A 17675-nucleotide genomic window follows, 5' to 3' on the forward strand; every position below is an offset into this window, starting at 1 on the left:
GCAAAACGACAACATTTCCAAAAAATGGCAAAATATCATCATGTTCCAGTGAAATGTCAATTCAGTCAAAGTTTCTCATGTTGCCAATTTCCCAATAAGAACTTAAGTGTACCCAGTAAATCATTGGGTGAAGCAGGTGTTTCCTTTGGAAAGTTGTTGAAATGGTCTCTCAGAAGGGTCACGTCTGGGTACAGAAAGGTGAAGAAGGGTTGGACAAGTTGCGTTGCTTAAAAGCCTGTCCTTCGAGCCGGATTTGAACCAGCGACCTAAGGATTCCTGCTATTTTCACTCTACAGTCCTCCGCTCTACCGTCTGAGCTATCGAAGGCTTGAACCAAATGGTATTCTACCACCATCAACCACTTTGCTTCCAATGCCATGGCAACATAAAATGGACAGGGTGTGTCAGAGGAAGAAAGAATAGGTGACCCAAAAGCTGGCACGGAAAGGTTGCTGCCGAAACCAGGGATTGAATCAGGGACCTTTAGATCTTCAGTCTAACGCTCTCCCAACTGAGCTATTTCGGCAAAGGAAACACAGCGAATCGTGGCTACAACCCGCCAAATCGAGCAAAAAGTAAAACGATATCATTTCCAAAACATGGCAGAATATCATCATGTTCCAGTGAAATCTCAATTCAGTCAAAGTTTTTCATGTTGCCAATAAGAACTTAAGTGTACCCAGTAAATCATTGGGTGAAGAGGGTGTTTCCCTTGGAAAGTTGTAGAAATGGTCTCACAGAAGGGCCACGTCCAGGTCCAGAAAGGCGAAGAAGGTTTGGACAAGTTGCGTTGCTTAAAAGCCTGTCCTTCGAGCCGGACTTGAACCAGCGACCTAAGGATTCCTGCTATTTTCACTCTACAGTCCTCCGCTCTACCGTCTGAGCTATCGAAGGCTTGAACCACATGGTATTCTACCACCATCAACCACTTTGCTTCCAATGCCATGGCAACATAAAATGGACAGGGTGTGTAAGAGGAAGAAAGAATAGGTGACCCAAAAGCTGGCACGGAAAGGTTGCTGCCGAAACCAGGGATTGAACCAGGGACCTTTAGATCTTCAGTCTAACGCTCTCCCAACTCAGCGATTTTGGCAAAGGGAAAGCAGCGAATCATGGCTACGACCCGCCAAATCGAGCAAAAAGCAAAACGACAACATTTCCAAAAAAATGGCAAAATATCATCATGTTCCAGTGAAATGTCATTTCAGTCAAAGTTTCTCATGTTGCCAATTTCCCAATAAGAACTTAAGTGTACCCAGTAAATCATTGGGTGAAGCAGGTGTTTCCTTTGGAAAGTTGAAGAAATGGTCTCACAGAAGGGTCACGTCCCAGTCTGGAAAGGCAAAGAAGGGTTGGACAAGTTGCGTTGTTAAAAGCCTGTCCTTCGAGCCGGATTTGAACCAGCTATCTAAGGATGCCTGCTATTTTCACTCTACAGTCCTCCACTCTACCATCTGAGCTATCGAAGGCTAGAATGAGACTGAATTCTACCAACATCATCAACTTTGCTTCCAATGCCATGGCAACACAAAATGAACAGGGTGTGTAAGAGGAAGAAAGAATAGTTGACAGCTGGCACCAAAAGGTTGCTGCCGAAACCAGGGATTGAACCAGGGACCTTTAGATCTTCAGTCTAACGCTCTCCCAACTGAGCTATTTCGGCAAAGGAAACACAGCGAATCGTGGCTACGACCCGCCAAATCGAGCAAAAAGTAAAACGACATCATTTCCAAAACATGGCAGAATATCATCATGTTCCAGTGAAATCTCAATTCAGTCAAAGTTTTTCATGTTGCCAATAAGAACTTAAGTGTACCCAGTAAATCATTGGGTGAAGAGGGTGTTTCCTTTGGAAAGTTGAAGAAATGGTCTCACAGAAGGGTCACGTCCCGGTCCAGAAAGGCGAAGAAGGTTTGGACAAGTTGCGTTGCTTAAAAGCTTGTCCTTCGAGCCGGATTTGAACCAGCTACCTAAGGATTCCTGCTATTTTCACTCGACAGTCCTCCGCTCTACCATCTGAGCTATCGAAGGCTAGAATGATACTGAATTCTACCAACATCATCAACTTTGCTTCCAATGCCATGGCAACATAAAATGAACAGGGTGTGTAAGAGGAAGAAAGAATAGTTGACAGCTGGCACCAAAAGGTTGCTGCCAAAACCAGGGATTGAACCAGGGACCTTTAGATCTTCAGTCTAACGCTCTCCCAACTGAGCGATTTTGGCAAAGGGAAAGCAGCGAATCATGGCTACGACCCGCCAAATCGAGCAAAAAGCAAAACGACAACATTTCCAAAAAATGGCAAAATATCATCATGTTCCAGTGAAATGTCAATTCAGTCAAAGTTTCTCATGTTGCCAATTTCCCAATAAGAACTTAAGTGTACCCAGTAAATCATTGGGTGAAGCAGGTGTTTCCTTTGGAAAGTTGTTGAAATGGTCTCTCAGAAGGGTCACGTCTGGGTACAGAAAGGTGAAGAAGGGTTGGACAAGTTGCGTTGCTTAAAAGTCTGTCCTTCGAGCCGGATTTGAACCAGCGACCTAAGGATTCCTGCTATTTTCACTCTACAGTCCTCCGCTCTACCGTCTGAGCTATCGAAGGCTTGAACCAAATGGTATTCTACCACCATCAACCACTTTGCTTCCAATGCCATGGCAACATAAAATGGACAGGGTGTGTCAGAGGAAGAAAGAATAGGTGACCCAAAAGCTGGCACGGAAAGGTTGCTGCCGAAACCAGGGATTGAATCAGGGACCTTTAGATCTTCAGTCTAACGCTCTCCCAACTGAGCTATTTCGGCAAAGGAAACACAGCGAATCGTGGCTACAACCCGCCAAATCGAGCAAAAAGTAAAACGACATCATTTCCAAAACATGGCAGAATATCATCATGTTCCAGTGAAATCTCAATTCAGTCAAAGTTTTTCATGTTGCCAATAAGAACTTAAGTGTACCCAGTAAATCATTGGGTGAAGAGGGTGTTTCCCTTGGAAAGTTGTAGAAATGGTCTCACAGAAGGGCCACGTCCCGGTCCAGAAAGGTGAAGAAGGTTTGGACAAGTTGCGTTGCTTAAAAGCCTGTCCTTCGAGCCGGACTTGAACCAGCGACCTAAGGATTCCTGCTATTTTCACTCTACAGTCCTCCGCTCTACCGTCTGAGCTATCGAAGGCTTGAACCACATGGTATTCTACCACCATCAACCACTTTGCTTCCAATGCCATGGCAACATAAAATGGACAGGGTGTGTAAGAGGAAGAAAGAATAGGTGACCCAAAAGCTGGCACGGAAAGGTTGCTGCCGAAACCAGGGATTGAACCAGGGACCTTTAGATCTTCAGTCTAACGCTCTCCCAACTCAGCGATTTTGGCAAAGGGAAAGCAGCGAATCATGGCTACGACCCGCCAAATCGAGCAAAAAGCAAAACGACAACATTTCCAAAAAAATGGCAAAATATCATCATGTTCCAGTGAAATGTCATTTCAGTCAAAGTTTCTCATGTTGCCAATTTCCCAATAAGAACTTAAGTGTACCCAGTAAATCATTGGGTGAAGCAGGTGTTTCCTTTGGAAAGTTGAAGAAATGGTCTCACAGAAGGGTCACGTCCCAGTCTGGAAAGGCAAAGAAGGGTTGGACAAGTTGCGTTGTTAAAAGCCTGTCCTTCGAGCCGGATTTGAACCAGCTACCTAAGGATGCCTGCTATTTTCACTCTACAGTCCTCCACTCTACCATCTGAGCTATCGAAGGATAGAATGAGACTGAATTCTACCAACATCATCAACTTTGCTTCCAATGCCATGGCTACACAAAATGAACAGGGTGTGTAAGAGGAAGAAAGAATAGTTGACAGCTGGCACCAAAAGGTTGCTGCCGAAACCAGGGATTGAATCAGGGACCTTTAGATCTTCAGTCTAACGCTCTCCCAACTGAGCTATTTCGGCAAAGGAAACACAGCGAATCGTGGCTACGACCCGCCAAATCGAGCAAAAAGTAAAACGACATCATTTCCAAAACATGGCAGAATATCATCATGTTCCAGTGAAATCTCAATTCAGTCAAAGTTTTTCATGTTGCCAATAAGAACTTAAGTGTACCCAGTAAATCATTGGGTGAAGAGGGTGTTTCCTTTGGAAAGTTGTAGAAATGGTCTCACAGAAGGGTCACGTCCCGGTCCAGAAAGGCGAAGAAGGTTTGGACAAGTTGAGTTGCTTAAAAGCTTGTCCTTCGAGCCAGATTTGAACCAGCGACCTAAGGATTCCTGCTATTTTCACTCTACAGTCCTCCGCTCTACCATCTGAGCTATCGAAGGCTAGAATGATACTGAATTCTACCAACATCATCAACTTTGCTTCCAATGCCATGGCAACATAAAATGAACAGGGTGTGTAAGAGGAAGAAAGAATAGTTGACAGCTGGCACCAAAAGGTTGCTGCCAAAACCAGGGATTGAACCAGGGACCTTTAGATCTTCAGTCTAACGCTCTCCCAACTGAGCGATTTTGGCAAAGGGAAAGCAGCGAATCGTGGCTACGACCCGCCAAATCGAGCAAAATGCAAAACGACAACATTTCCAAAAAATGGCAAAATATCATCATGTTCCAGTGAAATGTCAATTCAGTCAAAGTTTCTCATGTTGCCAATTTCCCAATAAGAACTTAAGTGTACCCAGTAAATCATTGGGTGAAGCAGGTGTTTCCTTTGGAAAGTTGTTGAAATGGTCTCTCAGAAGGGTCACGTCTGGGTACAGAAAGGTGAAGAAGGGTTGGACAAGTTGCGTTGCTTAAAAGTCTGTCCTTCGAGCCGGATTTGAACCAGCGACCTAAGGATTCCTGCTATTTTCACTCTACAGTCCTCCGCTCTACCGTCTGAGCTATCGAAGGCTTGAACCACATGGTATTCTACCACCATCAACCACTTTGCTTCCAATGCCATGGCAACATAAAATGGACAGGGTGTGTAAGAGGAAGAAAGAATAGGTGACCCAAAAGCTGGCACGGAAAGGTTGCTGCCGAAACCAGGGATTGAACCAGGGACCTTTAGATCTTCAGTCTAACGCTCTCCCAACTCAGCGATTTTGGCAAAGGGAAAGCAGCGAATCATGGCTACGACCCGCCAAATCGAGCAAAAAGCAAAACGACAACATTTCCAAAAAAATGGCAAAATATCATCATGTTCCAGTGAAATGTCATTTCAGTCAAAGTTTCTCATGTTGCCAATTTCCCAATAAGAACTTAAGTGTACCCAGTAAATCATTGGGTGAAGCAGGTGTTTCCTTTGGAAAGTTGAAGAAATGGTCTCACAGAAGGGTCACGTCCCAGTCTGGAAAGGCAAAGAAGGGTTGGACAAGTTGCGTTGTTAAAAGCCTGTCCTTCGAGCCGGATTTGAACCAGCTATCTAAGGATGCCTGCTATTTTCACTCTACAGTCCTCCACTCTACCATCTGAGCTATCGAAGGCTAGAATGAGACTGAATTCTACCAACATCATCAACTTTGCTTCCAATGCCATGGCAACACAAAATGAACAGGGTGTGTAAGAGGAAGAAAGAATAGTTGACAGCTGGCACCAAAAGGTTGCTGCCGAAACCAGGGATTGAACCAGGGACCTTTAGATCTTCAGTCTAACGCTCTCCCAACTGAGCTATTTCGGCAAAGGAAACACAGCGAATCGTGGCTACGACCCGCCAAATCGAGCAAAAAGTAAAACGACATCATTTCCAAAACATGGCAGAATATCATCATGTTCCAGTGAAATCTCAATTCAGTCAAAGTTTTTCATGTTGCCAATAAGAACTTAAGTGTACCCAGTAAATCATTGGGTGAAGAGGGTGTTTCCTTTGGAAAGTTGAAGAAATGGTCTCACAGAAGGGTCACGTCCCGGTCCAGAAAGGCGAAGAAGGTTTGGACAAGTTGCGTTGCTTAAAAGCTTGTCCTTCGAGCCGGATTTGAACCAGCTACCTAAGGATTCCTGCTATTTTCACTCGACAGTCCTCCGCTCTACCATCTGAGCTATCGAAGGCTAGAATGATACTGAATTCTACCAACATCATCAACTTTGCTTCCAATGCCATGGCAACATAAAATGAACAGGGTGTGTAAGAGGAAGAAAGAATAGTTGACAGCTGGCACCAAAAGGTTGCTGCCAAAACCAGGGATTGAACCAGGGACCTTTAGATCTTCAGTCTAACGCTCTCCCAACTGAGCGATTTTGGCAAAGGGAAAGCAGCGAATCATGGCTACGACCCGCCAAATCGAGCAAAAAGCAAAACGACAACATTTCCAAAAAATGGCAAAATATCATCATGTTCCAGTGAAATGTCAATTCAGTCAAAGTTTCTCATGTTGCCAATTTCCCAATAAGAACTTAAGTGTACCCAGTAAATCATTGGGTGAAGCAGGTGTTTCCTTTGGAAAGTTGTTGAAATGGTCTCTCATAAGGGTCACGTCTGGGTACAGAAAGGTGAAGAAGGGTTGGACAAGTTGCGTTGCTTAAAAGCCTGTCCTACGAGCCGGATTTGAACCAGCGACCTAAGGATTCCTGCTATTTTCACTCTACAGTCCTCCGCTCTACCGTCTGAGCTATCGAAGGCTTGAACCAAATGGTATTCTACCACCATCAACCACTTTGCTTCCAATGCCATGGCAACATAAAATGGACAGGGTGTGTAAGAGGAAGAAAGAATAGGTGACCCAAAAGCTGGCACGGAAAGGTTGCTGCCGAAACCAGGGATTGAACCAGGGACCTTTAGATCTTCAGTCTAACGCTCTCCCAACTGAGCGATTTTGGCAAAGGGAAAGCAGCGAATCATGGCTACGACCCGCCAAATCGAGCAAAAAGCAAAACGACAACATTTCCAAAAAAATGGCAAAATATCATCATGTTCCAGTGAAATGTCATTTCAGTCAAAGTTTCTCATGTTGCCAATTTCCCAATAAGAACTTAAGTGTACCCAGTAAATCATTGGGTGAAGCAGGTGTTTCCTTTGGAAAGTTGAAGAAATGGTCTCACAGAAGGGTCACGTCCCAGTCTGGAAAGGCAAAGAAGGGTTGAACAAGTTGCGTTGTTAAAAGCCTGTCCTTCGAGCCGGATTTGAACCAGCTATCTAAGGATGCCTGCTATTTTCACTCTACAGTCCTCCACTCTACCATCTGAGCTATCGAAGGCTAGAATGAGACTGAATTCTACCAACATCATCAACTTTGCTTCCAATGCCATGGCAACACAAAATGAACAGGGTGTGTAAGAGGAAGAAAGAATAGTTGACAGCTGGCACCAAAAGGTTGCTGCCGAAACCAGGGATTGAACCAGGGACCTTTAGATCTTCAGTCTAACGCTCTCCCAACTGAGCTATTTCGGCAAAGGAAACACAGCGAATCGTGGCTACGACCCGCCAAATCGAGCAAAAAGTAAAACGACATCATTTCCAAAACATGGCAGAATATCATCATGTTCCAGTGAAATCTCAATTCAGTCAAAGTTTTTCATGTTGCCAATAAGAACTTAAGTGTACCCAGTAAATCATTGGGTGAAGAGGGTGTTCCCTTTGGAAAGTTGAAGAAATGGTCTCACAGAAGGGTCACGTCCCGGTCCAGAAAGGGGAAGAAGGTTTGGACAAGTTGCGTTGCTTAAAAGCTTGTCCTTCGAGCCGGATTTGAACCAGCTACCTAAGGATTCCTGCTATTTTCACTCGACAGTCCTCCGCTCTACCATCTGAGCTATCGAAGGCTAGAATGATACTGAATTCTACCAACATCATCAACTTTGCTTCCAATGCCATGGCAACATAAAATGAACAGGGTGTGTAAGAGGAAGAAAGAATAGTTGACAGCTGGCACCAAAAGGTTGCTGCCGAAACCAGGGATTGAACCAGGGACCTTTAGATCTTCAGTCTAACGCTCTCCCAACTGAGCGATTTTGGCAAAGGGAAAGCAGCGAATCGTGGCTACGACCCGCCAAATCGAGCAAAATGCAAAACGACAACATTTCCAAAAAATGGCAAAATATCATCATGTTCCAGTGAAATGTCAATTCAGTCAAAGTTTCTCATGTTGCCAATTTCCCAATAAGAACTTAAGTGTACCCAGTAAATCATTGGGTGAAGCAGGTGTTTCCTTTGGAAAGTTGTTGAAATGGTCTCTCAGAAGGGTCACGTCTGGGTACAGAAAGGTGAAGAAGGGTTGGACAAGTTGCGTTGCTTAAAAGTCTGTCCTTCGAGCCGGATTTGAACCAGCGACCTAAGGATTCCTGCTATTTTCACTCTACAGTCCTCCGCTCTACCGTCTGAGCTATCGAAGGCTTGAACCAAATGGTATTCTACCACCATCAACCACTTTGCTTCCAATGCCATGGCAACATAAAATGGACAGGGTGTGTCAGAGGAAGAAAGAATAGGTGACCCAAAAGCTGGCACGGAAAGGTTGCTGCCGAAACCAGGGATTGAACCAGGGACCTTTAGATCTTCAGTCTAACGCTCTCCCAACTGAGCTATTTCGGCAAAGGAAACACAGCGAATCGTGGCTACGACCCGCCAAATCGAGCAAAAAGTAAAACGATATCATTTCCAAAACATGGCAGAATATCATCATGTTCCAGTGAAATCTCAATTCAGTCAAAGTTTTTCATGTTGCCAATAAGAACTTAAGTGTACCCAGTAAATCATTGGGTGAAGAGGGTGTTTCCTTTGGAAAGTTGAAGAAATGGTCTCACAGAAGGGTCACGTCCCGGTCCAGAAAGGCGAAGAAGGTTTGGACAAGTTGCGTTGCTTAAAAGCTTGTCCTTCGAGCCGGATTTGAACCAGCTACCTAAGGATTCCTGCTATTTTCACTCGACAGTCCTCCGCTCTACCATCTGAGCTATCGAAGGCTAGAATGATACTGAATTCTACCAACATCATCAACTTTGCTTCCAATGCCATGGCAACATAAAATGAACAGGGTGTGTAAGAGGAAGAAAGAATAGTTGACAGCTGGCACCAAAAGGTTGCTGCCAAAACCAGGGATTGAACCAGGGACCTTTAGATCTTCAGTCTAACGCTCTCCCAACTGAGCGATTTTGGCAAAGGGAAAGCAGCGAATCATGGCTACGACCCGCCAAATCGAGCAAAAAGCAAAACGACAACATTTCCAAAAAATGGCAAAATATCATCATGTTCCAGTGAAATGTCAATTCAGTCAAAGTTTCTCATGTTGCCAATTTCCCAATAAGAACTTAAGTGTACCCAGTAAATCATTGGGTGAAGCAGGTGTTTCCTTTGGAAAGTTGTTGAAATGGTCTCTCATAAGGGTCACGTCTGGGTACAGAAAGGTGAAGAAGGGTTGGACAAGTTGCGTTGCTTAAAAGCCTGTCCTACGAGCCGGATTTGAACCAGCGACCTAAGGATTCCTGCTATTTTCACTCTACAGTCCTCCGCTCTACCGTCTGAGCTATCGAAGGCTTGAACCAAATGGTATTCTACCACCATCAACCACTTTGCTTCCAATGCCATGGCAACATAAAATGGACAGGGTGTGTAAGAGGAAGAAAGAATAGGTGACCCAAAAGCTGGCACGGAAAGGTTGCTGCCGAAACCAGGGATTGAACCAGGGACCTTTAGATCTTCAGTCTAACGCTCTCCCAACTGAGCGATTTTGGCAAAGGGAAAGCAGCGAATCATGGCTACGACCCGCCAAATCGAGCAAAAAGCAAAACGACAACATTTCCAAAAAAATGGCAAAATATCATCATGTTCCAGTGAAATGTCATTTCAGTCAAAGTTTCTCATGTTGCCAATTTCCCAATAAGAACTTAAGTGTACCCAGTAAATCATTGGGTGAAGCAGGTGTTTCCTTTGGAAAGTTGAAGAAATGGTCTCACAGAAGGGTCACGTCCCAGTCTGGAAAGGCAAAGAAGGGTTGAACAAGTTGCGTTGTTAAAAGCCTGTCCTTCGAGCCGGATTTGAACCAGCTATCTAAGGATGCCTGCTATTTTCACTCTACAGTCCTCCACTCTACCATCTGAGCTATCGAAGGCTAGAATGATACTGAATTCTACCAACATCATCAACTTTGCTTCCAATGCCATGGCAACATAAAATGAACAGGGTGTGTAAGAGGAAGAAAGAATAGTTGACAGCTGGCACCAAAAGGTTGCTGCCGAAACCAGGGATTGAACCAGGGACCTTTAGATCTTCAGTCTAACGCTCTCCCAACTGAGCGATTTTGGCAAAGGGAAAGCAGCGAATCGTGGCTACGACCCGCCAAATCGAGCAAAATGCAAAACGACAACATTTCCAAAAAATGGCAAAATATCATCATGTTCCAGTGAAATGTCAATTCAGTCAAAGTTTCTCATGTTGCCAATTTCCCAATAAGAACTTAAGTGTACCCAGTAAATCATTGGGTGAAGCAGGTGTTTCCTTTGGAAAGTTGTTGAAATGGTCTCTCAGAAGGGTCACGTCTGGGTACAGAAAGGTGAAGAAGGGTTGGACAAGTTGCGTTGCTTAAAAGTCTGTCCTTCGAGCCGGATTTGAACCAGCGACCTAAGGATTCCTGCTATTTTCACTCTACAGTCCTCCGCTCTACCGTCTGAGCTATCGAAGGCTTGAACCAAATGGTATTCTACCACCATCAACCACTTTGCTTCCAATGCCATGGCAACATAAAATGGACAGGGTGTGTCAGAGGAAGAAAGAATAGGTGACCCAAAAGCTGGCACGGAAAGGTTGCTGCCGAAACCAGGGATTGAATCAGGGACCTTTAGATCTTCAGTCTAACGCTCTCCCAACTGAGCTATTTCGGCAAAGGAAACACAGCGAATCGTGGCTACAACCCGCCAAATCGAGCAAAAAGTAAAACGATATCATTTCCAAAACATGGCAGAATATCATCATGTTCCAGTGAAATCTCAATTCAGTCAAAGTTTTTCATGTTGCCAATAAGAACTTAAGTGTACCCAGTAAATCATTGGGTGAAGAGGGTGTTTCCCTTGGAAAGTTGTAGAAATGGTCTCACAGAAGGGCCACGTCCAGGTCCAGAAAGGCGAAGAAGGTTTGGACAAGTTGCGTTGCTTAAAAGCCTGTCCTTCGAGCCGGACTTGAACCAGCGACCTAAGGATTCCTGCTATTTTCACTCTACAGTCCTCCGCTCTACTGTCTGAGCTATCGAAGGCTTGAACCACATGGTATTCTACCACCATCAACCACTTTGCTTCCAATGCCATGGCAACATAAAATGGACAGGGTGTGTAAGAGGAAGAAAGAATAGGTGACCCAAAAGCTGGCACGGAAAGGTTGCTGCCGAAACCAGGGATTGAACCAGGGACCTTTAGATCTTCAGTCTAACGCTCTCCCAACTGAGCGATTTTGGCAAAGGGAAAGCAGCGAATCATGGCTACGACCCGCCAAATCGAGCAAAAAGCAAAACGACAACATTTCCAAAAAATGGCAAAATATCATCATGTTCCAGTGAAATGTCAATTCAGTCAAAGTTTCTCATGTTGCCAATTTCCCAATAAGAACTTAAGTGTACCCAGTAAATCATTGGGTGAAGCAGGTGTTTCCTTTGGAAAGTTGTTGAAATGGTCTCTCATAAGGGTCACGTCTGGGTACAGAAAGGTGAAGAAGGGTTGGACAAGTTCCGTTGCTTAAAAGCCTGTCCTACGAGCCGGATTTGAACCAGCGACCTAAGGATTCCTGCTATTTTCACTCTACAGTCCTCCGCTCTACCGTCTGAGCTATCGAAGGCTTGAACCAAATGGTATTCTACCACCATCAACCACTTTGCTTCCAATGCCATGGCAACATAAAATGGACAGGGTGTGTAAGAGGAAGAAAGAATAGGTGACCCAAAAGCTGGCACGGAAAGGTTGCTGCCGAAACCAGGGATTGAACCAGGGACCTTTAGATCTTCAGTCTAACGCTCTCCCAACTGAGCGATTTTGGCAAAGGGAAAGCAGCGAATCATGGCTACGACCCGCCAAATCGAGCAAAAAGCAAAACGACAACATTTCCAAAAAAATGGCAAAATATCATCATGTTCCAGTGAAATGTCATTTCAGTCAAAGTTTCTCATGTTGCCAATTTCCCAATAAGAACTTAAGTGTACCCAGTAAATCATTGGGTGAAGCAGGTGTTTCCTTTGGAAAGTTGAAGAAATGGTCTCACAGAAGGGTCACGTCCCAGTCTGGAAAGGCAAAGAAGGGTTGAACAAGTTGCGTTGTTAAAAGCCTGTCCTTCGAGCCGGATTTGAACCAGCTATCTAAGGATGCCTGCTATTTTCACTCTACAGTCCTCCACTCTACCATCTGAGCTATCGAAGGCTAGAATGAGACTGAATTCTACCAACATCATCAACTTTGCTTCCAATGCCATGGCAACACAAAATGAACAGGGTGTGTAAGAGGAAGAAAGAATAGTTGACAGCTGGCACCAAAAGGTTGCTGCCGAAACCAGGGATTGAACCAGGGACCTTTAGATCTTCAGTCTAACGCTCTCCCAACTGAGCTATTTCGGCAAAGGAAACACAGCGAATCGTGGCTACGACCCGCCAAATCGAGCAAAAAGTAAAACGACATCATTTCCAAAACATGGCAGAATATCATCATGTTCCAGTGAAATCTCAATTCAGTCAAAGTTTTTCATGTTGCCAATAAGAACTTAAGTGTACCCAGTAAATCATTGGGTGAAGAGGGTGTTTCCTTTGGAAAGTTGAAGAAATGGTCTCACAGAAGGGTCACGTCCCGGTCCAGAAAGGCGAAGAAGGTTTGGACAAGTTGCGTTGCTTAAAAGCTTGTCCTTCGAGCCGGATTTGAACCAGCTACCTAAGGATTCCTGCTATTTTCACTCGACAGTCCTCCGCTCTACCATCTGAGCTATCGAAGGCTAGAATGATACTGAATTCTACCAACATCATCAACTTTGCTTCCAATGCCATGGCAACATAAAATGAACAGGGTGTGTAAGAGGAAGAAAGAATAGTTGACAGCTGGCACCAAAAGGTTGCTGCCAAAACCAGGGATTGAACCAGGGACCTTTAGATCTTCAGTCTAACGCTCTCCCAACTGAGCGATTTTGGCAAAGGGAAAGCAGCGAATCATGGCTACGACCCGCCAAATCGAGCAAAAAGCAAAACGACAACATTTCCAAAAAATGGCAAAATATCATCATGTTCCAGTGAAATGTCAATTCAGTCAAAGTTTCTCATGTTGCCAATTTCCCAATAAGAACTTAAGTGTACCCAGTAAATCATTGGGTGAAGCAGGTGTTTCCTTTGGAAAGTTGTTGAAATGGTCTCTCATAAGGGTCACGTCTGGGTACAGAAAGGTGAAGAAGGGTTGGACAAGTTGCGTTGCTTAAAAGCCTGTCCTACGAGCCGGATTTGAACCAGCGACCTAAGGATTCCTGCTATTTTCACTCTACAGTCCTCCGCTCTACCGTCTGAGCTATCGAAGGCTTGAACCAAATGGTATTCTACCACCATCAACCACTTTGCTTCCAATGCCATGGCAACATAAAATGGACAGGGTGTGTAAGAGGAAGAAAGAATAGGTGACCCAAAAGCTGGCACGGAAAGGTTGCTGCCGAAACCAGGGATTGAACCAGGGACCTTTAGATCTTCAGTCTAACGCTCTCCCAACTGAGCGATTTTGGCAAAGGGAAAGCAGCGAATCATGGCTACGACCCGCCAAATCGAGCAAAAAGCAAAACGACAACATTTCCAAAAAAATGGCAAAATATCATCATGTTCCAGTGAAATGTCATTTCAGTCAAAGTTTCTCATGTTGCCAATTTCCCAATAAGAACTTAAGTGTACCCAGTAAATCATTGGGTGAAGCAGGTGTTTCCTTTGGAAAGTTGAAGAAATGGTCTCACAGAAGGGTCACGTCCCAGTCTGGAAAGGCAAAGAAGGGTTGAACAAGTTGCGTTGTTAAAAGCCTGTCCTTCGAGCCGGATTTGAACCAGCTATCTAAGGATGCCTGCTATTTTCACTCTACAGTCCTCCACTCTACCATCTGAGCTATCGAAGGCTAGAATGAGACTGAATTCTACCAACATCATCAACTTTGCTTCCAATGCCATGGCAACACAAAATGAACAGGGTGTGTAAGAGGAAGAAAGAATAGTTGACAGCTGGCACCAAAAGGTTGCTGCCGAAACCAGGGATTGAACCAGGGACCTTTAGATCTTCAGTCTAACGCTCTCCCAACTGAGCTATTTCGGCAAAGGAAACACAGCGAATCGTGGCTACGACCCGCCAAATCGAGCAAAAAGTAAAACGACATCATTTCCAAAACATGGCAGAATATCATCATGTTCCAGTGAAATCTCAATTCAGTCAAAGTTTTTCATGTTGCCAATAAGAACTTAAGTGTACCCAGTAAATCATTGGGTGAAGAGGGTGTTTCCTTTGGAAAGTTGAAGAAATGGTCTCACAGAAGGGTCACGTCCCGGTCCAGAAAGGCGAAGAAGGTTTGGACAAGTTGCGTTGCTTAAAAGCTTGTCCTTCGAGCCGGATTTGAACCAGCTACCTAAGGATTCCTGCTATTTTCACTCGACAGTCCTCCGCTCTACCATCTGAGCTATCGAAGGCTAGAATGATACTGAATTCTACCAACATCATCAACTTTGCTTCCAATGCCATGGCAACATAAAATGAACAGGGTGTGTAAGAGGAAGAAAGAATAGTTGACAGCTGGCACCAAAAGGTTGCTGCCAAAACCAGGGATTGAACCAGGGACCTTTAGATCTTCAGTCTAACGCTCTCCCAACTGAGCGATTTTGGCAAAGGGAAAGCAGCGAATCATGGCTACGACCCGCCAAATCGAGCAAAAAGCAAAACGACAACATTTCCAAAAAATGGCAAAATATCATCATGTTCCAGTGAAATGTCAATTCAGTCAAAGTTTCTCATGTTGCCAATTTCCCAATAAGAACTTAAGTGTACCCAGTAAATCATTGGGTGAAGCAGGTGTTTCCTTTGGAAAGTTGTTGAAATGGTCTCTCATAAGGGTCACGTCTGGGTACAGAAAGGTGAAGAAGGGTTGGACAAGTTGCGTTGCTTAAAAGCCTGTCCTACGAGCCGGATTTGAACCAGCGACCTAAGGATTCCTGCTATTTTCACTCTACAGTCCTCCGCTCTACCGTCTGAGCTATCGAAGGCTTGAACCAAATGGTATTCTACCACCATCAACCACTTTGCTTCCAATGCCATGGCAACATAAAATGGACAGGGTGTGTAAGAGGAAGAAAGAATAGGTGACCCAAAAGCTGGCACGGAAAGGTTGCTGCCGAAACCAGGGATTGAACCAGGGACCTTTAGATCTTCAGTCTAACGCTCTCCCAACTGAGCGATTTTGGCAAAGGGAAAGCAGCGAATCATGGCTACGACCCGCCAAATCGAGCAAAAAGCAAAACGACAACATTTCCAAAAAAATGGCAAAATATCATCATGTTCCAGTGAAATGTCATTTCAGTCAAAGTTTCTCATGTTGCCAATTTCCCAATAAGAACTTAAGTGTACCCAGTAAATCATTGGGTGAAGCAGGTGTTTCCTTTGGAAAGTTGAAGAAATGGTCTCACAGAAGGGTCACGTCCCAGTCTGGAAAGGCAAAGAAGGGTTGAACAAGTTGCGTTGTTAAAAGCCTGTCCTTCGAGCCGGATTTGAACCAGCTATCTAAGGATGCCTGCTATTTTCACTCTACAGTCCTCCACTCTACCGTCTGAGCTATCGAAGGCTTGAACCAAATGGTATTCTACCACCATCAACCACTTTGCTTCCAATGCCATGGCAACATAAAATGGACAGGGTGTGTCAGAGGAAGAAAGAATAGGTGACCCAAAAGCTGGCACGGAAAGGTTGCTGCCGAAACCAGGGATTGAATCAGGGACCTTTAGATCTTCAGTCTAACGCTCTCCCAACTGAGTTATTTCGGCAAAGGAAACACAGCGAATCGTGGCTACAACCCGCCAAATCGAGCAAAAAGTAAAACGACATCATTTCCAAAACATGGCAGAATATCATCATGTTCCAGTGAAATCTCAATTCAGTCAAAGTTTTTCATGTTGCCAATAAGAACTTAAGTGTACCCAGTAAATCATTGGGTGAAGAGGGTGTTTCCTTTGGAAAGTTGTAGAAATGGTCTCACAGAAGGGTCACGTCCCGGTCCAGAAAGGCGAAGAAGGTTTGGACAAGTTGCGTTGCTTAAAAGCTTGTCCTTCGTGCCGGATTTGAACCAGCTACCTAAGGATTCCCGCTATTTTCACTCTACAGTCCTCCTCTCTATCATCTGAGCTATCGAAGGCTAGAATGAGACTGAATTCTACCAACATCATCAACTTTGCTTCCAATGCCATGGCAACATAAAATGAACAGGGTGTGTAAGAGGAAGAAAGAATAGGTGACCCAAAAGCTGGCATGGAAAGGCTGCTGCCGAAACCAGGGATCGAACCAGGGACCTTTAGATCTTCAGTCTAACGCTCTCCCAACTCAGCTATTTTGGCAAAGGAAACCCAGGGAATCGTGGCTACGACCCGCCAAATCGAGCAAAAAGTAAAACGACATCATTTCCAAAACATGGCAGAATATCATCATGTTCCAGTGAAATCTCAATTTAGTCAAAGTTTTTCATGTTGCCAATAAGAACTTAAGTGTACCCAGTAAATCATTGGGTGAAGAGGGTGTTTCCTTTGGAAAGTTGTAGAAATGGTCTCACAGAAGGGCCACATCTGGGTCCAGAAAGGCGAAGAAGGGTTGGACAAGTTGTGTTGCTTAAAAGCCTGTCCTTCGAGCCGGATTTGAACCAGCGACCTAAGGATTCCTGCTATTTTCACTCTACAGTCCTCCGCTCTACCATCTGAGCTATCGAAGGCTTGAACCACATGGTATTCTACCGCCATCAACCACTTTGCTTCCAATGTCAAGGCAACATAAAATGGACAGGGTGTGTCAGAGGAAGAAAGATTGGGTGACCCAACAGCCCCCACGGAAAGGTTGCTGCCGAAACCAGGGATTGAATCAGGGACCTTTAGATCTTCAGTCTAATGCTCTCCCAACTGAGCTATTTCGGCAAAGGAAGAGAAGTGAATCATGGCTACGACCCGCCAAATCGAGCAAAAAGTAAAACGACAACATTTCCAAAAAAATGGCAAAATATCATCATGTTCCAGTGAAATGTCAATTCAGTCAAAGTTTCTCATGTTGCCAATTACCCAATAAGAACTTAGTTGTGCCCATTAATTCATTGGGTGAAGAGGGTGTTTCCTTTGGAAAGTTGTAGAAATGGTCTCACAGAAGGGTCACGTCCCGGTCCAGAAAGGCGAAGAAGGGTTGGACAAGTTGCGTTGCTTAAAAGCCCGTCCTTTGAGCTGGATTTAAACAAGCAACCTAAGGACGCCTTCTATTTCCACTCTGCAATCCTCCCCTTTATCATCTGAGCTATCGAAGTATCTTTAAAAGCTTGTCCTTTGAGCCAGATTTGATAGCGTTGATGAAAATATGGTTCACCCAATCACCTGCTTAGGATTTTCTTGAAAGCTCCTGCCATTTTGCAAACACGTGCAAAGCGCAACTTGAGATGGTTCTGCGTAACAAACACTCCCCGTCACGTCAGCGATGCTTGGGTGTACAGTCGAAATATTTCCCAGTGAGGTCGTTTGACATAAACCCTCGAGTGAGCCGTGTCCACGAGGCGCAAAAAGTAGATACAGA

At 44.6% G+C, this 17675-nt stretch overlaps 28 non-coding genes across 28 annotated transcripts; all 28 read right to left on the bottom strand.

Annotated features, from left to right (window-relative positions):
- Positions 1 to 238: 238 nt before the first annotated feature.
- trnay-gua (transfer RNA tyrosine (anticodon GUA)) lies at positions 239 to 327 on the bottom strand. Its single transcript is given in 2 exon segments — positions 239 to 274; positions 291 to 327. It is a non-coding gene; the product is annotated as a tRNA-Tyr (tRNA).
- A 478-nt stretch (positions 328 to 805) lies between these two features.
- Positions 806 to 894, bottom strand: trnay-gua (transfer RNA tyrosine (anticodon GUA)). Its single transcript is given in 2 exon segments — positions 806 to 841; positions 858 to 894. It is a non-coding gene; the product is annotated as a tRNA-Tyr (tRNA).
- A 696-nt stretch (positions 895 to 1590) lies between these two features.
- Positions 1591 to 1663, bottom strand: trnaf-gaa (transfer RNA phenylalanine (anticodon GAA)). The gene has a single exon. It is a non-coding gene; the product is annotated as a tRNA-Phe (tRNA).
- A 279-nt stretch (positions 1664 to 1942) lies between these two features.
- On the bottom strand, positions 1943 to 2031 carry trnad-guc (transfer RNA aspartic acid (anticodon GUC)). Its single transcript is given in 2 exon segments — positions 1943 to 1978; positions 1995 to 2031. It is a non-coding gene; the product is annotated as a tRNA-Asp (tRNA).
- A 121-nt stretch (positions 2032 to 2152) lies between these two features.
- On the bottom strand, positions 2153 to 2225 carry trnaf-gaa (transfer RNA phenylalanine (anticodon GAA)). The gene has a single exon. It is a non-coding gene; the product is annotated as a tRNA-Phe (tRNA).
- A 287-nt stretch (positions 2226 to 2512) lies between these two features.
- On the bottom strand, positions 2513 to 2601 carry trnay-gua (transfer RNA tyrosine (anticodon GUA)). The gene is given in 2 exon segments: positions 2513 to 2548; positions 2565 to 2601. It is a non-coding gene; the product is annotated as a tRNA-Tyr (tRNA).
- Positions 2602 to 3079: 478 nt separating this feature from the next.
- Positions 3080 to 3168, bottom strand: trnay-gua (transfer RNA tyrosine (anticodon GUA)). The gene is given in 2 exon segments: positions 3080 to 3115; positions 3132 to 3168. It is a non-coding gene; the product is annotated as a tRNA-Tyr (tRNA).
- A 1048-nt stretch (positions 3169 to 4216) lies between these two features.
- Positions 4217 to 4305, bottom strand: trnay-gua (transfer RNA tyrosine (anticodon GUA)). Its single transcript is given in 2 exon segments — positions 4217 to 4252; positions 4269 to 4305. It is a non-coding gene; the product is annotated as a tRNA-Tyr (tRNA).
- A 121-nt stretch (positions 4306 to 4426) lies between these two features.
- On the bottom strand, positions 4427 to 4499 carry trnaf-gaa (transfer RNA phenylalanine (anticodon GAA)). The gene has a single exon. It is a non-coding gene; the product is annotated as a tRNA-Phe (tRNA).
- Positions 4500 to 4786: 287 nt separating this feature from the next.
- On the bottom strand, positions 4787 to 4875 carry trnay-gua (transfer RNA tyrosine (anticodon GUA)). The gene is given in 2 exon segments: positions 4787 to 4822; positions 4839 to 4875. It is a non-coding gene; the product is annotated as a tRNA-Tyr (tRNA).
- Positions 4876 to 5571: 696 nt separating this feature from the next.
- Positions 5572 to 5644, bottom strand: trnaf-gaa (transfer RNA phenylalanine (anticodon GAA)). The gene has a single exon. It is a non-coding gene; the product is annotated as a tRNA-Phe (tRNA).
- A 279-nt stretch (positions 5645 to 5923) lies between these two features.
- Positions 5924 to 6012, bottom strand: trnad-guc (transfer RNA aspartic acid (anticodon GUC)). Its single transcript is given in 2 exon segments — positions 5924 to 5959; positions 5976 to 6012. It is a non-coding gene; the product is annotated as a tRNA-Asp (tRNA).
- Positions 6013 to 6133: 121 nt separating this feature from the next.
- trnaf-gaa (transfer RNA phenylalanine (anticodon GAA)) lies at positions 6134 to 6206 on the bottom strand. The gene has a single exon. It is a non-coding gene; the product is annotated as a tRNA-Phe (tRNA).
- A 287-nt stretch (positions 6207 to 6493) lies between these two features.
- trnay-gua (transfer RNA tyrosine (anticodon GUA)) lies at positions 6494 to 6582 on the bottom strand. Its single transcript is given in 2 exon segments — positions 6494 to 6529; positions 6546 to 6582. It is a non-coding gene; the product is annotated as a tRNA-Tyr (tRNA).
- Positions 6583 to 7278: 696 nt separating this feature from the next.
- trnaf-gaa (transfer RNA phenylalanine (anticodon GAA)) lies at positions 7279 to 7351 on the bottom strand. The gene has a single exon. It is a non-coding gene; the product is annotated as a tRNA-Phe (tRNA).
- A 279-nt stretch (positions 7352 to 7630) lies between these two features.
- On the bottom strand, positions 7631 to 7719 carry trnad-guc (transfer RNA aspartic acid (anticodon GUC)). Its single transcript is given in 2 exon segments — positions 7631 to 7666; positions 7683 to 7719. It is a non-coding gene; the product is annotated as a tRNA-Asp (tRNA).
- A 481-nt stretch (positions 7720 to 8200) lies between these two features.
- On the bottom strand, positions 8201 to 8289 carry trnay-gua (transfer RNA tyrosine (anticodon GUA)). Its single transcript is given in 2 exon segments — positions 8201 to 8236; positions 8253 to 8289. It is a non-coding gene; the product is annotated as a tRNA-Tyr (tRNA).
- A 126-nt stretch (positions 8290 to 8415) lies between these two features.
- On the bottom strand, positions 8416 to 8488 carry trnaf-gaa (transfer RNA phenylalanine (anticodon GAA)). The gene has a single exon. It is a non-coding gene; the product is annotated as a tRNA-Phe (tRNA).
- Positions 8489 to 8767: 279 nt separating this feature from the next.
- On the bottom strand, positions 8768 to 8856 carry trnad-guc (transfer RNA aspartic acid (anticodon GUC)). The gene is given in 2 exon segments: positions 8768 to 8803; positions 8820 to 8856. It is a non-coding gene; the product is annotated as a tRNA-Asp (tRNA).
- A 121-nt stretch (positions 8857 to 8977) lies between these two features.
- trnaf-gaa (transfer RNA phenylalanine (anticodon GAA)) lies at positions 8978 to 9050 on the bottom strand. The gene has a single exon. It is a non-coding gene; the product is annotated as a tRNA-Phe (tRNA).
- A 1432-nt stretch (positions 9051 to 10482) lies between these two features.
- trnay-gua (transfer RNA tyrosine (anticodon GUA)) lies at positions 10483 to 10571 on the bottom strand. The gene is given in 2 exon segments: positions 10483 to 10518; positions 10535 to 10571. It is a non-coding gene; the product is annotated as a tRNA-Tyr (tRNA).
- A 1838-nt stretch (positions 10572 to 12409) lies between these two features.
- Positions 12410 to 12482, bottom strand: trnaf-gaa (transfer RNA phenylalanine (anticodon GAA)). Its single transcript has one exon. It is a non-coding gene; the product is annotated as a tRNA-Phe (tRNA).
- A 279-nt stretch (positions 12483 to 12761) lies between these two features.
- trnad-guc (transfer RNA aspartic acid (anticodon GUC)) lies at positions 12762 to 12850 on the bottom strand. Its single transcript is given in 2 exon segments — positions 12762 to 12797; positions 12814 to 12850. It is a non-coding gene; the product is annotated as a tRNA-Asp (tRNA).
- Positions 12851 to 12971: 121 nt separating this feature from the next.
- trnaf-gaa (transfer RNA phenylalanine (anticodon GAA)) lies at positions 12972 to 13044 on the bottom strand. Its single transcript has one exon. It is a non-coding gene; the product is annotated as a tRNA-Phe (tRNA).
- A 1072-nt stretch (positions 13045 to 14116) lies between these two features.
- On the bottom strand, positions 14117 to 14189 carry trnaf-gaa (transfer RNA phenylalanine (anticodon GAA)). The gene has a single exon. It is a non-coding gene; the product is annotated as a tRNA-Phe (tRNA).
- Positions 14190 to 14468: 279 nt separating this feature from the next.
- On the bottom strand, positions 14469 to 14557 carry trnad-guc (transfer RNA aspartic acid (anticodon GUC)). The gene is given in 2 exon segments: positions 14469 to 14504; positions 14521 to 14557. It is a non-coding gene; the product is annotated as a tRNA-Asp (tRNA).
- Positions 14558 to 14678: 121 nt separating this feature from the next.
- trnaf-gaa (transfer RNA phenylalanine (anticodon GAA)) lies at positions 14679 to 14751 on the bottom strand. The gene has a single exon. It is a non-coding gene; the product is annotated as a tRNA-Phe (tRNA).
- Positions 14752 to 16747: 1996 nt separating this feature from the next.
- Positions 16748 to 16836, bottom strand: trnay-gua (transfer RNA tyrosine (anticodon GUA)). Its single transcript is given in 2 exon segments — positions 16748 to 16783; positions 16800 to 16836. It is a non-coding gene; the product is annotated as a tRNA-Tyr (tRNA).
- Between the last annotated feature and the right edge of the window lie 839 nt (positions 16837 to 17675).

Source organism: Embiotoca jacksoni, unplaced genomic scaffold, assembly GCF_022577435.1.
Source record: "Embiotoca jacksoni isolate LCO1_2020_lvr unplaced genomic scaffold, fEmbJac1.0.p SCAF_1, whole genome shotgun sequence".
Lineage (NCBI taxonomy): Eukaryota > Metazoa > Chordata > Actinopteri > Embiotocidae > Embiotoca > Embiotoca jacksoni.